Source organism: Pygoscelis adeliae, unplaced genomic scaffold, assembly GCF_000699105.1.
Source record: "Pygoscelis adeliae isolate BGI_AS28 unplaced genomic scaffold, ASM69910v1 Scaffold14, whole genome shotgun sequence".
Taxonomy (NCBI): Eukaryota; Metazoa; Chordata; class Aves; order Sphenisciformes; family Spheniscidae; genus Pygoscelis; species Pygoscelis adeliae.
Window position 1 is genome coordinate 13,816,938 of NW_008825109.1, and position 15,247 is coordinate 13,832,184.

Sequence of the window (15,247 nt, forward strand, 5' to 3'; positions counted from 1 at the left end):
GAAAAATTAAAATTTACAAGATCACATGGATTTATTGAAATAAGTAGAACATATGCCACATACAAGTTTTGTTGCTGCCATTTGTATTTGAAAGTTCAGCATTTTAAGCTGTGCATGTGGGAAATAACAGAAAGGTTAAAAGAACAGTCCTGGAAGGGAAGAAAAATCAAACAAACCATTTAACAACAATGCTATTGCTAAAAGAATCTGTCAAGAAAGGCTTGTGTTAAGAGTCCAACTTCAAGATCAAATACCTCAGGAGGAAAAACTTACTTTTACCATGAAAATAAAATATAATCGATTCAGATATCATGTGTATGCTTTTAACTTAAAAAAGGGTTGATTTAATGGAATTTGGCAAATGGAACTTATTTTAACAAGGTTGAGTTCTCTATGATTAGGTTGTGCTGGTTAATTAGAATATACTGAACTGGGAAATCCACTTGTAGATGAAATGTTCCCCAAAGATCCGATTATACACAGCAATTTTTAAGAGCAGTGGCTGGTGCTCAGTGAGGCTGGCAGAACTAAATTCTGCTAGAAGATCAAACAGAGGTCCTTGAAGATGCAGAGGTACAATAGGAACAAAATATAACTGAATCATTAGAAGACGTCATCATAAAGGTCATAAAGTAGAGTTTTAGTTTCAAGAAACTCTTCTAGTATCCCTACGTCGTTCTAAGAGTACAAAGACGTACAAAGCGCTTTCATTATTTCCTGTTCATTTGCTTTCTAGGCCAGTTTCATGTACCACATACTATGGCGGTATGCTGCAGCCTCCCATTGGGCAAGTAACTGATAGAAGACGGTATCTCCTCCTTTGACCCGGGCTGGGCATGTCAAGTAAGTCTTCAGAGAGAAGACATTAATATTTAATTAACAGCATAATTAATACTAAAAAGTTCTTCTGAGCAGGAATTTTGGGTAATTACACTGAACAGCCATCTTGATCGACAAAGAAAGCTCTACCATATTTAAAATAAAATAAGCCATTTAAGAAAAAATAAAGCCTAGGGAAGCAATACCAACATAGGATATGTATTCTGCTGAAAAATAGGACAGTATTTCTGCTGAAAACTTGTCTTGCTGTTGTCCAAAACCCAGCCTCACTTAAAAGATTCAAACAAGAGCTTCTAAAATGCCTCTAAAAGTTGTGACAGTTTAAGCTGTGGTGTAAGCAGCAGAGGGAAAATGTTTCTTAATTTTATTATCTGATTATTGGAATGTTGCCATTATATTCATGTCAGAGACTTGCATACATGAATTTGGCTTCATGAAACAAGTGAGGTAGATTTTATCTTTCTGACTTCTGGCGGGTAGAGCTTTGGCAGAAACAGTCGATGGGTTACACATTGGCTAAAGATATACATTGTGTTTTAAAATCTGGGGGGGTTTCACCTACTGAAACTAAGCATATGTATAAGACATGTTAGAAGTTATTAATATATAAACAAATATAATTTACAGGATAGAAATGGAAATAAAAGCTGAAATAAATTATTAAATACTCATTTTATAATTCTTATAAGCTTATGGTACTTTCTGCAGTGGCTTTGCCAGTGGAAATGCCAATAATGAAGCCTGGATTTTTCCACACATAATCCTTTCCCTCTTTATAATCCAAACTGAGATGGAGAAGAATAAATTACATAATATGGGCATAGACAGAGCAAAAGTGACATCTCTTCCTTCCTTCCTATGTTATGGATTTCCAGCCAGGGCTTGCAAGATGATCTATTATTTGCATGAAGGCAGAAAGAATTCAAATGAAGCAATTCTTAAACAAGAATATTTGATAAATGGTAGCAATATGTTCAGTAAAATGTACCTCAGATGGAGTTATTTCTAGACAACCACCTCAGTAGTCTTGAAAATGTATTGCTATGAGAGTTTAAGAGAAAACAATGCCTTCATTTTAAGCAAAGAAGAATAGACACAAATATTTTCTTAAATCCTCAACAGTAGATATTTCATCAGAGACAAAGACATGGCATAAGTACTCAGCTGAGCATCCCCATTCCCCTTGAAATCATACACATCACCTGAAGATAGGGCTCTGCATTTGCATTCATACCCTTAAAAATGGAATAGCTAAAAGACATGTATATGCATTGAAATATTGTGTTACCATTTAATTAAAAAAAAAAAAAAAGGATATTGTAGTACCTGTGACCTGCCTTCCTAAAGTTTGTGAGTCAAGGCAGCTTTTTACAGGCTGGGCAATTCTGCTGCTCTCAGAGCAGTATTGGCGGGGGGGGGGGAGGTGGTGGTGGTGGAAATAGAGTCAGCCATTCAAACACCAACCAGGGAAATCCAACTAATTAGTTTTCATTGATTTCCCAGTGGCACATCTGTGGTCTATGTGGGTGTGTTTGCATACCTCCTGCTGTTTTGGGAAGCCCACCTTTGCTTCCACCCCAGCCAAACGAACAGATTCCAACATTATCACTAGTGATGAAGACCATCTGTGTTAGACAATTTGCTGTAAATTCTCATCCTTTCTTGTCAACGCAGTGGAGGTAATAATCACAGAAGTTTCTCGATTCCCTAGAACTTTCTTTAATCTCACCAGCTGCAAAAAACTGCAACTACTTAAATCTCTGTTAACCTTGTTGGTGATTACTTACAGATGCTAAGGAGTTACTGTGTCATGAGTCTAAGTAAAAAGGGGAAGGACATTGGGAGGAGAGACAAAAATCACAAAACAATGGGAGATATTAATAAAATTTACATCTTGCAAGATTTTTTTTCCCCAATGAAAATAATCTCTAACAAGAACGAGCACACTTCTGACACATAAAACCCATCTAAAATAAGTGCAATTATCATACTTTCTCTTGGTAACTACATCAGGCGGAAGAGAAGCTATGCCAGCTTTGAGAATTCAGTTTCAGATAACACCAGGAGAACTGAGCAATCATTTTGATTTGTACAGTACAAGCCTTGACCACAGTCCCATTCAGTGTTTCTGTTAGCCCTGGTGTCACTGCTGTTTTCTTTGTCCTTGGCACTAAAGCTAGATATATTTATTCTATTGTGTTACAAATAGTAAATTTAATGGTAAATGAAATTTGGGTCATTCCAAATCTATTAGAAATTTCAGAAAAAGGTCAAATAGTTTATCTGATAAAGAAAAGAAATGGGAAGCTAATATAGAGAGAAAAGGCTGTGATATACCTCTTTTATCAACCACCTAAATATTACAACATACAGCTTTCCTTAGGTCCCTGCTTGAGGAAATCAGCCTACACTTTCCACTTCCTAAGAAAGGGGTGCACAAGGATACGTGTTTATAACACAAAACATAGTATCATTATAAAGAAAAAGAGGGAATTGCTTAGTTTATCTACTGAAACCATTCCAATTTTTAGTCGGTTTGATCCCAAACAGATTTTTTCCAGTTCAGCAGCCAAACAAACAAAGGGAAAGATTAATACAGACCTAATTATCACAACACTTTCCAGAAGAGGGTGCAGAATATTTAACTTCTCTATTAAAAAGACTATCCATTACTCTCACAGATGGCAGAATATTTTCCATCCTTATTCTTTCTTTTTTTTTTTTTTTTTTTAAAGTAAGGTCTATGGTATCATGCCAGTAATTCTTGCTTCTGTCCAAACAACTAGCTGATTTTTTTAATTTTCAGATTCAGTTGGCACAGTGCCTCAACCCCCAACCACGAAGATTTCTTTTTATCCTCAAGTATGGGAAAGGAATGTGGCAAGCCACCTCTTCCAGAGGCAGAATTAATAAATCTATCAAGCCAATGAGTGTTGTGCCATCTGCCCCTTAGACAGGGACAGCATTAATCACAGCAGACCTCCCAGCTGGGTCCATCTCCTGTCTGTGACCAGATCCATGAATCAATGGGGGCAAAAAACCATTAGTCTGGATCAATGGTACAAGTTTGCTAGTGTTTACCGGGGGGGAGCATTCACGGATGTGAACTCCCCCGACATCAGAGGAGAAATTCTACTCTTCCTGCTTGTTTCATTAGTGCAATTCATACTATGAGGTTAAATTCAGTAACACAAATTGACCCTAACTGAGGATGAGAACATCTACATATTCATGGTAAAGCTTGGGCAATAAACTGCAGTTTCTTATAATCATTTTTACTATATCATTCAGTTTCCAGACAGAAATTCATGAGTAAACCCATCCGCAAATAGAGATAAAATTGATATGAGGGACTTACTAAAATGTTCCATAACACTAGGATGCGCTGAATTTTTTTTCAACAGATAAAGAAACAGGTCTGGTTTTATTGTTTTGTCACTTCATCATTCTCCTAATTCTTACTTCAAGGTAGTCACTCGCATGATGCTTTCTCTCTCTCTTCCCCCCCCCTTAAAAATCTGTGTGAGACTAAACAAGCCTAATGAAAGACAATAATCTAAATCCTGTAAGGCAAAGAGGTATATTTCCAACTGAAATATCACTAACTAGAACCCTCTTTCTTCAGTTTCTTCGCTGTGAAAACGCATGACTCCATCCCTTGGTAGTCTAAGTGCCACAGAGTCAGACAGAAAAAAATTCACAGGATAACGGTAGGGCTTATCACATAATTAGTATGCAAAAGCAGGAAATTCATAAAGAATATTGTTGACAAAATCAAAGCAATTTAATATTTCACTCTGGTAAAGTTTGCTCTGTGAAATAAAAATACTTCATTTTAACTTTATCACTCTGTTGTTCTTTTAGAGTACATCAAAATGATTTATAGACTGGACTGCAAACCGCTGTTCTTGAACCTCAGTAAAATTGTTTTGGAAGGCTTCTGTGGATCATATGGCTTGATGGCTTTTCTTGTTTCCTTTTTTTTTTTAAAGCATCTGGCAATCTGATATGAACATCACAGTACTTGCGTATCCCTACTTTTCTCTGGTTTCTGGCTATTCCTGTCCAACGGATCACACTTACTCTACTGTCTAGGGAAATATTTTAATATGAATGTTTAGAATTTTCAGAGTAGTATTTTAGCATTTCAAATGAGAGTTTTAAATATTGCTGAGTTACAACATGAGAATTTCAAGAGTATTATAAATCAAAACTTATTAGCTAAAAGTATGCACCAAGGCAGAGAAAATAGATGCTCAATGGCACATAAATCCTGCCTGACGTTCAGTGACAAAGGAAAACAGAGACATACAGGGAAGTTCATTTCCCTTTCTTCTTGACCACAGCTGATGATCATTGCATTCTCACATGCATTATGGCAGCCAATAACATCTAATATTTTTCTGCATATTTTTTTTTTGTTGCCTATGCTGTTCTCATTCATATACAGTCTATAAAACTTTTCATATTCTTGCTCAGCTATTTGCATCAATAATATCATTTAACAGTAAATTTCACAATCTAATTATTCATTACATTAAAAAACATTCAATTCTATGAATTTTAAACTGTTTGCCTGATAATTTTAACAAATGCCCTTGTGCTCCTTTTATGAGCCACCCTAATTTGCATTCTCTAGAACAATAATTTTAATTATTTTCCCATTTTCCCCTAAGACAAAACAGAACAATCTGAAGTTCCTGATCTACTCTCCTACTAGCTTGGGATAAGCAGATGCCTGACTTCAGTGGGGACTATCCACATTGCTGCATTTGCAAGATTACAGTCTTAGTGAATGACAGCTGCCATTTCTACTGTGAAGGCTTCATACCTGTAACTGCAAAGTCTGCTCACAATTAGCTGATAGAAGGAGGCTTCTACTTTTGAAACTTTTGCCCATAGGTTTCAGATGATGAAGGTCACCAATATTTTGTTCACATTGCTATATATTATTAATTTTCACATGGTCCATCAGTGATTTTTGCTTATTTCATTAACAAGTAATTCTTATTGGAAAACTAATTAGGTCATAACCCAGCTTTTCCCCTTTATATTGCAATCCAAACTGAAAGAAACTTCTGCTTTTTGAAGGCACTTGATAATAGAATATTAAGCTTTTCATGCTTTGCAAAATTTTTCTGCTGCTGTCCAATACCCATTTTGTTCATGTCAGGTGTGGGGCCCTGTGGTTGGGACATGAGGAAGGCAGGGGCTGACCCCCTCCTCGCATCTTAGGGGCTGGTACCTACAGCACCAGCCTGGCTGGAAAGGGGCTGTGGGAAGCCTGGCTCTGCCAGCTGGTGTTCAGTAAGTGGCATTTGTAGCCTCACATACCCTACGACACAAGCAGTCAGACTCTCTCTCTGTCTTTATTTTGGGAGAGTTTTCTTGCTATAAAAATAAGTGAGATAAGTTAAGATCCCTCTACATTCTTTCATGCAATTTCAGGCTGGATTGGAGCAATACACGAGTTATAACTCTACAGGGAATAAGACAGGTACAACTTGTACAATGCTAGGGCAGCAGCCTGCTTCCTAAATCCCTCTCAATCTCTTTTACTCTTCTCTCACTCTTTTTTTTGTTTGTTTGTTTGTTTAAGTGTGGCATACATTTGTGTTTTGTTGTCTCTAAGCAGTGACAAGAGCTGAAAATTGATCTGAATAAGTTCAGATCAATTTGTTGTTTCAGGCCACTAATTTAGTGGCTAGATCAATTACACTTATTAAGTAAATATTATTCTTCAGTATGATAAGGAGGAGAAAGGATCTTTAACAGTAGACAAGTAAGAAGAACCTTCAAATAGTTCACAAGGATGCCGGTACATCAATCCCAGGAGCTTTCAAGCATAGATCAAATATAATAAAATACCTGCATGCTAACACAAGAAGCATGAAGGACAAACAAGGAGAAATTGGAAGCTGTGACTAACACAGAAAAATGATATAGGAGAGTTGACAGAAACATGGTGGAAGTATGACCTCACTAGCTCGTAAACATGATGAGTTAAAGCTCAGCAGTAATAGCTGAGGATGAAATACAAATATATAAATTTGCACAATCAGGAAAATTAGAGTTGTGACATGATAAACAAAGTAGTATTTCAAAGGATTTGTAGGAATCCACTCTAAAAATCCTTACGTTTATTATGAGTGGATCTAGCTGTGATGGATCCCAGTGCTGCTGTAGCATTCAATTTTAAGACCAATTTGTAATGAACTAAATGAGAAGGGATGAAATTATAATAAGTAAACAAGAATAGATAGATGTGCAAGCAAATGTGATCAACAACCTGAAATGATCACGGTTGCTCAAAGTGGAGGAGGAAAAAAAAAAAACTGCAGATAAAGTTACATATTATTATTATAATACAAATTACATATTATTATTATAATACTACATTACAAATTCTGCTAGACTTGTTTATCTGCAAATGTTACACAGGAGTTAATCATTGGCACAGCTTGCCTATGGAAAACTACCACACAACTATCCCGTTAAGTACCTTCTGTCACTTGTATACTTACATAGCATTCAGTGAGAAGGGACTTAACAGTAAAAACAGGTTAAAAACATGCCAAACCCCCAACCAGATTTGAGCAGTATATATAACAAATACCGGTAGATATACTCATTGCTATGAAATATTTTTAAACCAGTTTAGTCTGTTTTTCTTCAGTAAAATTAACAAAGATGAGTCAAAAAGTCAGCTTTCCAAAGACAGAAGTAGTGAATAATGCAGATAATATATACATTAAAATTATTGTCAGATAATGATGCAACAATTTTAACAGAAAAGTCTAGTCTTTTAATGGAAAACCATTATCATGAGCTCAAATTTTTAACAAATCTGTGCCAAAGTTTAGGATCAGATGCCGACAGAAACAATCTATTAACAAAAGCAGTGAAGCACTTAAAAGCACAACTTGCATGCCTTCTTCAACTCTATAACTACAGTAATATAAATATATTTTTGCAGTGGTACTGTTTCTGGCTTTAAATTTTATTTCAAACATTTTAGCAGAATTTTATCAATTTTTTCCTTCAATTTTGTCTAGCTGCCCCTTACTGTGCTGTGAGCAAGTTTTGAAATGGTGGAGCAGGAAGAGGCAAAAATAAGAGAAAAAAAATCCCAATTTAAAATATTTAGGAACTTGAAAAAGATAAATAAAACAAATTTTTACTCAAGTGACAGAAAATAAAAGAGAAGGATGAAAACCCCAAACCTGAAAATTAAAAAAGAACAAACCAAAATGAATATCTAATTTTCAAAAAATGCCCACAGATTAAAAAAAAATATATATATATATTTGAAACTGTTTCTCATGGAGATACCTATTTTCACAAGATCTGAGAGTATTCCATAACTTTTTTCTAAAGGAAAAAATTTAAAATAGGATAATTTTGAAATCAACCTATTATTTATACATCCTTCAGGAGACTGAGAAACTCCGTATTATGTTAATACTAGGAGTATTTTTAGTGTGTTATTGAACTATGTGTTACACTATATCTAGACTAGATCTAGGTAATAATCAGTCAGCACAAATGGTTAACATTTACATATCTTTAAAAAATCTAGAGCCAATAATAATCTACATCCATATATTCCTTTTAGATGTGTCATGTACATTTGTTAACATGCAGATTAGAAGAAAATATATTGTCCAATGGGGAAAATGGAGTTTTGGGACAATGAATTGTGGGTTAACCAGGCAAATACAAGTGATGGTATCTTATCTTGTAAAGAAACATTTGCATATCTAGGAAGTGAAAAGTTAAAAGGTTGCTTTAATTAAGAAAAATATCCACACGCTGACTTCTGGATAAGGACATAATACAGTGAACTTCTAGGGGAAATATTAAATCTGTCTGGATTGCCTGAAAGTCTTGAAAAGAGAACTGTCTTTAAAAGCTAACGTACTCCACCGAGGGGAAAAGAAGGTACGGCCTCAAATGCAGGCTCAGTGCGTGCGATCTCTCCCTGCCAGGGGGAGAAGGCAGCAATGAGTGATCAAGGGACAGCAAATCACTGAGACAAGAGACGCTGTTCTAATTTAACCAGTTAAAAGTCATACACAAAACCTAATCTGTCCTAGCCCACCAGAGGGATCCTGCTCTCTTCTTCCTTCCTTCTAGCGCCACAGCCCTTCCCTCACGCCAGCCCCGGCGCTCACACGGGAAGGGGATGCAGGTGGTGAAGTTGAGTCACTTCACCTGTGCAGTCAGGCAGGAAGTTGATCTCAAAAGAACGAGGCAAGTAAAACCAGCGGGAACCACTCTTAGATGTGCTGCAGCCTTGGACTACGGGCGATCCTGCGGAGCATGTCTCAGCCCTTTGGTTTTGCCAAAGACAGCACCTGTGACTCAAAATGGTTATGGAGTGGTAACTGCAGTTTATCGCATACTTTTGCCTGATAAATCGACCTACTGTTATACTGTTTACACTTGGCTACCATTAAGAGCATGACACATGATCCAATCAGACCGCAAATTCAAGTACATCTTCATTAGTGGCAATAAGTTTTGTTTTGACTGAACTGACTCACAAAAAAGTGAAAAATAAACCAAAACACACCATTAGGCACCCTTCAGGAAAACTACTAGGCACAAACCTGTCTGGTTTAAATTGTCGCGTGAATTAATCCTAGCTAATTCACAACAATAAGAAAGAACAATTATTGAAGCAATAGCTTAAGTAGTAGCAAGCTATTAGTAAGATTACAAACCAAATGAGCAAGGGATAACATCCATAGAAAAGACAGACAATGTAAGATAATAGCTTAATAGCACCTGCTTAATAGCACCTCTCAACCCATCATACCTAATCAAATCCACTCACAATCTGGCCCCGGTGGGGTGTGAGGTATGGAATGAAATGAAAATATGCTATGAAAACCTAAGTTTTTAATCCATTGTTTTGAGATATTACCTACAGCATTTTCATAAGTGCTTTTTGGAATGGATCAGAGCTCATTTTCTCAAGATTTTGCATGTGTAAACAGGTCTAAAATTGTAGGCATCATACTATGTTAGTCCAAAAAAGTGTTTCATGGAGGACTGCAATAGTGCAAAACTTACTTTTATTTGGTTCATTAGGAAAGCTACTCGTGACAAGATTTTAAGGTAAGTGAATGGAGATCTGAATCCAAGGCAGATTGCCTTCTAACCTACACTTTAATAAATACAGACATCATCCAGATCTGGAAAATGTTTAATACTAGTCCAATTGGTAGAGCACTAGGGCGATGATTTAACAGGAAATCAGAACACTTTGTGCTATGATAGGAACTTCATTAAAAAAATAATTAAAGAGTCATGCTACCCTCATAAAAATGTTTTTCTTGACCAAATTCTATTGCAGAAAGCAGAATATTTTAATTTTTTTTTTTTCAAATTATGTATTTAATTAGGAAAAGAAAGTTTCTGATATGTCAATTTAGGTAGAAAAAAACCCCAAAATACAAGGTAAACAACATCATACTTGAATTACCAAGTAAGATTATATATTGCCTGTAACTAAACCTTCCTTATGTTCTTGAAAAATAACCTTTATCTCACTTTTCACAGCTACATTCTGCTTTTAATGCACATAATTACATATCTTAGTTATTTGTCAAATGCTACATTAAAAAAATAGATGCTGATTTCCATACTGAGAGACAAAATACTTTCCTACGTTTTACTAATAATTGTTCTTTAAAAAAAAAATAGGGTTTATAAAATCTTTCTGTTCTTTAATATACTTTTTTTCAATGAATGATAACAAGAAAGTAAATCATCTGCTACCAATGTAAATCTGATACCAAAAAATACATCTATTTGGATATTAGGTTGTGGAAGTCAGTGTACATGATGTCTTGTGGCAAGAAGATTCCTGAAACCAAGGGAAGGTGAGGAATTAGACTAAAATAAAGGATATATTGAACTCAGTCATCAATGGACAGGAATTATGGGATCAGTTCCCCTAAATTATCCTGTAAACCTTTTCAATAGTCATCTTCGCAACCATCTGTTTCTACCCAAACATTGCAGGAAGATATTGGACTATGGGAATTAATAGTCCGATAAAGTAGGAGATTTTTCTGTTCATTAAAATAAAACTAAATGGACTTTCTGTTTCAATATATTACAGTGCATACTTAGAGAAAGGATTGAATGTGGATATATAATTTGTGTTAATTGTTTGCTTGTTTTCTTTTTTGCCAGTAGGAGCACTGTTCCTTAAATGAAAACTGCTTTTTTTCTTCCTTGAGAAAATTGCACGGGCTATATAAAAATTTTTTTTTGCTATTGTTCCCTGGTCAACAAAAAGAAATAAATATACATAAAACAACCATACATCATAACTTCAGCTGAGAGAACTGTAACGTTTAATGCTATTTTCTCATCTAAATTAAGAATTAGGTTTTTTACAGCAATTACAATGGCATATATCATAAACCCACTGACTGACACCAAAATATGCCGTATAATCTCTTTTCCTACCTAACCATGTAGTGAATTACAGATGCAGTAGTCCAGCTGGAGAATATAATTGGAAAGGAAAAAGAAAAAAAAAAAAGGCCATCAGCTGACTAAAGTACAGCATGCCACCAGAGGGAAATGCCATTTACGGGTGATTTGAAGCATGGCAGATCAAACAAACTGCAGTGAAATGCCTGTATTCACAATTTCACATTCATGTTATTTGGGTTAAAAGTTCTGAAGCAAATCATTTAACTAGTTCTGAAACAAAGTGTTATGGATCTCTCAGTGTAAAGTACTAGATACCTTAATTTTCCTTCCCAGTTTAAAAGAAAAGCAAATCTAGGAAGTGCAGGAAATTCAGATTTCAATTTAGTGTAAGTACAACCTAAATTCTGCAGGAAAAAAAAAGGTACATCTTCATCCGTATTTTTTAGTTAAAAGATGTCTTAGTTTATTTCTCTAAGGAGGTGTGGTGCATGTCATAAACTTTATGTAAATACATACACATATAAATGCCTCTGTCTTTCATTCCTTTTTAATTTCTGAAGTTACCACTAATCTATGTCACACAGATTTGATAAAGAACACCATTCCTACAAATTTCATGGAAATAGGCTAGTGAAGAAAGCAGACAAACTGTTCTTTATTTCATGGCTGAACAAAAGACAGCACTATGAGATTGTTCCTTTTTTAGCATCACAGAAGTTTCTGCAAGACATGAATTTCTCAGCTGGGTAGGAGTTTACTGAGACCAGTCATACATTTCCTTCCCACATAAATTTTCAGAAGGCTTGGTATAATTCTATCAAAAAAGTAGTTAAGCACAAGATACAGAAAGAATTATTAAGAGACAGTAATACATGTGATATGAAGTTGTATGATGACAAGTAGTCTCTATCCATTAAAAATATATGCTGTCAGCCTTTTGTGGAGTACAGACAAAATCCATATTGGTCCTTTACGTTCCTCCAGCACTTAACATCATCTCTACCTGCAAGCAATGCTAAATACAAAATATATTAACATAATTATTTTGAAAATAAATTTTAAAAGTGGTAACCGTGCTCATCTAATGATCTTCTGTTCATAACCTTTATCATTCTCAATCACCTGTTCTTCCTGTTAATCAGATCTTTTCTCCATTTTACTTTATAAAATCCTTGCATCCCCTCCTTCACCTGGTTTCTGAGCACCTAGCACAACTAATTATACAACTACCATTCACGTGTAGTACAATTTTTCTAAATTAGTCTGAAACTAAGTCAGAAGAAGACTCTGAGTAATTATTTTCTTTCCAGCAGCCTGATTCATTTTACCTGTGCTAGAGAAATACCCACCACTTTCACATTCACACAGTTTGGAGTTCTAAAAGAAATTTTGTAACTTACAGAAAAAAGAGGAAAACAAGTTCTGGAAGTTAGTCTTCCACTCAAAAGTCCTTAAACCAGGTTTTCTTTGGGCATTCGTATCCACCTGCTGACAGCACCTCTTTGTCTTGTGAAATCTCAGTGGGGATGCAGCTGCAGGCAATTACTTCTAAAAGTTAGTATTTGACTCTGCTTCTTCCATGACTGTTAACCTTCTGCCTAAGACTTCTAATGAGCTAGCAAAGTCTAACAGCATAAACAAAGGAAGCTAAGGGTATTGTACAAAGAAAAAAGGGCAAAACCATTTATGGTATATAACAGGTATGATGTTTTTGTGGGATGTTAATAAGCAGCTCAGTCAGGGTCCACACGACCTACCCGGCCTCCATTCTCCTACCTAGCAATAACTACACCTATCTTCTCTATGCGTCACTGGTCAGAGTACATTTTAAAGCTGTTTTCCAAAGATTAAATCACATCTAAAGCTTAATGGTAAACTTTATTCTTAAGGTCCTTTATTCCAGAAAAACTTTTTTATTGTTTCACTTAAAGTGCTCCCCTAGAAAAAAGTATTTTCTCATTTTTTGCCAGATCATATAAGCAGCTTTAGTATGTTGGTCAATATTATCTCAAAGATCAGTAATCACAGTATTTGATACAATTATTTACACCTTTTATTTCAGTATATCTAAAATAAATTTTATAATGCTTAATACCGACATTATTACAAGTGCATGAAAAAAGGAGTGACATGAACCTGGCTATGTTGTTTTTTTGGCACCAGTGGGTAGTACAACAGTTCCCTAACAGTTGTACAAGGTGTAAAACACACAGAAATAGCCCTTTTCCTTGTTGTCAAAGAGCTTGACAGACTAAAATTTTTTTCGGAGGAAATATAAGTAGTTGAAGTTTTACAAGAAAATAGCACTCTAGCACTTCCATTTTCCAATGGTCTCTGATGAGTCAGTAACTTTCTTTAGCCTTAAGAGATACTGAAGTTCTTTATTACCTATTACCTTATAATGAAACACACATGCATAAAATAGAGCTTTAAAAATGGCTATAAGTGAAGAGAAATTGTATCTAGCTGTAATCCATGGTAAACTCAAATGGAGTCAGATAACACCATAAAATAAACTGAAAATGCAAATGTGAACTACTTTAAATAATCTCAGAAATTTGCAATACCATATAAGAATCCCACTTAAATATATTTTCAAATATATTTCAATCTGTATTTAAATACAGTTTCCTAAATGACTGAAATTGTTTAAAATATTGATGTATGAACTGCTAGAGCTGAGGTGGTGGTCAGCTGACTTTAATGATTGCCTGACTGGGGTGACATTGTATATTTGAGGTCAGTCAGTACTTCCTAATACAATATGGTTTTGTTCTTGAACCTGTGGTTTCAGAACAAACAAACAAAAAGATTTAATTTTTGTCTTATTTTCAGAGAACTGGAAAAGAGAAAAAGAGTTTTCTCTTTTGTTATTTCACTGGAATTAAACTTTAGTTTATATTAGTCAGAAGCAAGAGGATTACTACATGAATTTCTCTTACTTGCTGATCTTTTCCCTGTGTTTTGCTGTTATGGCTTTAGGTTTCTGTTTGGTTTTGTCTATGTGTCTTTGTTGAATCACTATCGTCTTATGTTTCTGCTAATTGTCATGACCTTCATACTTTCCACATATATATTTTTTAACACTTCCTTTCTCAAAGGAATTTCTATTCTGACCACATGTTTTGATCTTCTGCTCTACTGATGTGTATCTTTTCAGTTTGGAAAGCCTTTCTTTGTGAAATAATGACTTAGTCTTATAAAATTTTCCATGGTACAATAAAGCTATACAATATATTATTGATAACATTCATAAGCCTACTTATATAAAAAGAGAAAAAGAAATGGTGTGCAAGAAGAATGAAGAACACTTGAAACTGAAAGATAAGAGTCCACAAGGAAAGCAAATGAAAGGAAGCACGATAGAAATAAGTAGCCTGAGGGTAGAGATGAACATATTTGAATTCTGGTGGGGTTTCATGCTCACATACAATCCACTTGTTGAGACAGTAGTTGATTTGCATTGCATTTTACTGTTGTATAAGAGTTTTCTAGACCTATATTCTGTATCTCTATATTTTTAACATTATTTTTCCTCATTCTTTTCTGCACTCAGATGTGTTGTTATAGATGCATTTTATGTAGTTATTTTAAACTCCGTGTAAATATTCTAAATTATTTATTGGCATTAATACATAACTTATTAGTTGTTACATTTGCATCACAGATGAGCTTTGTACTTTTCAGTTATACCAGTTATGAATAATATTGAGGGTAATGAAACTTTTAAGAGAGGTAGACGTTTCATATGAAAGAATAGCTTTTGCTTAATAGTACAAAATGAGGAGAAAGGAGTTTAGGTGTATATAAAAGCAAACTCTACAGTATACAGGAAAATGTATTACCCATTTTTTCTGCTTAGAATTTGATGTTTATATGGAAAGTTCCTGCAGATTTGTACATGCAAGAAGTCTTTAATTTTGATTTGTTCTCAGATGCAATATTGAAGAAG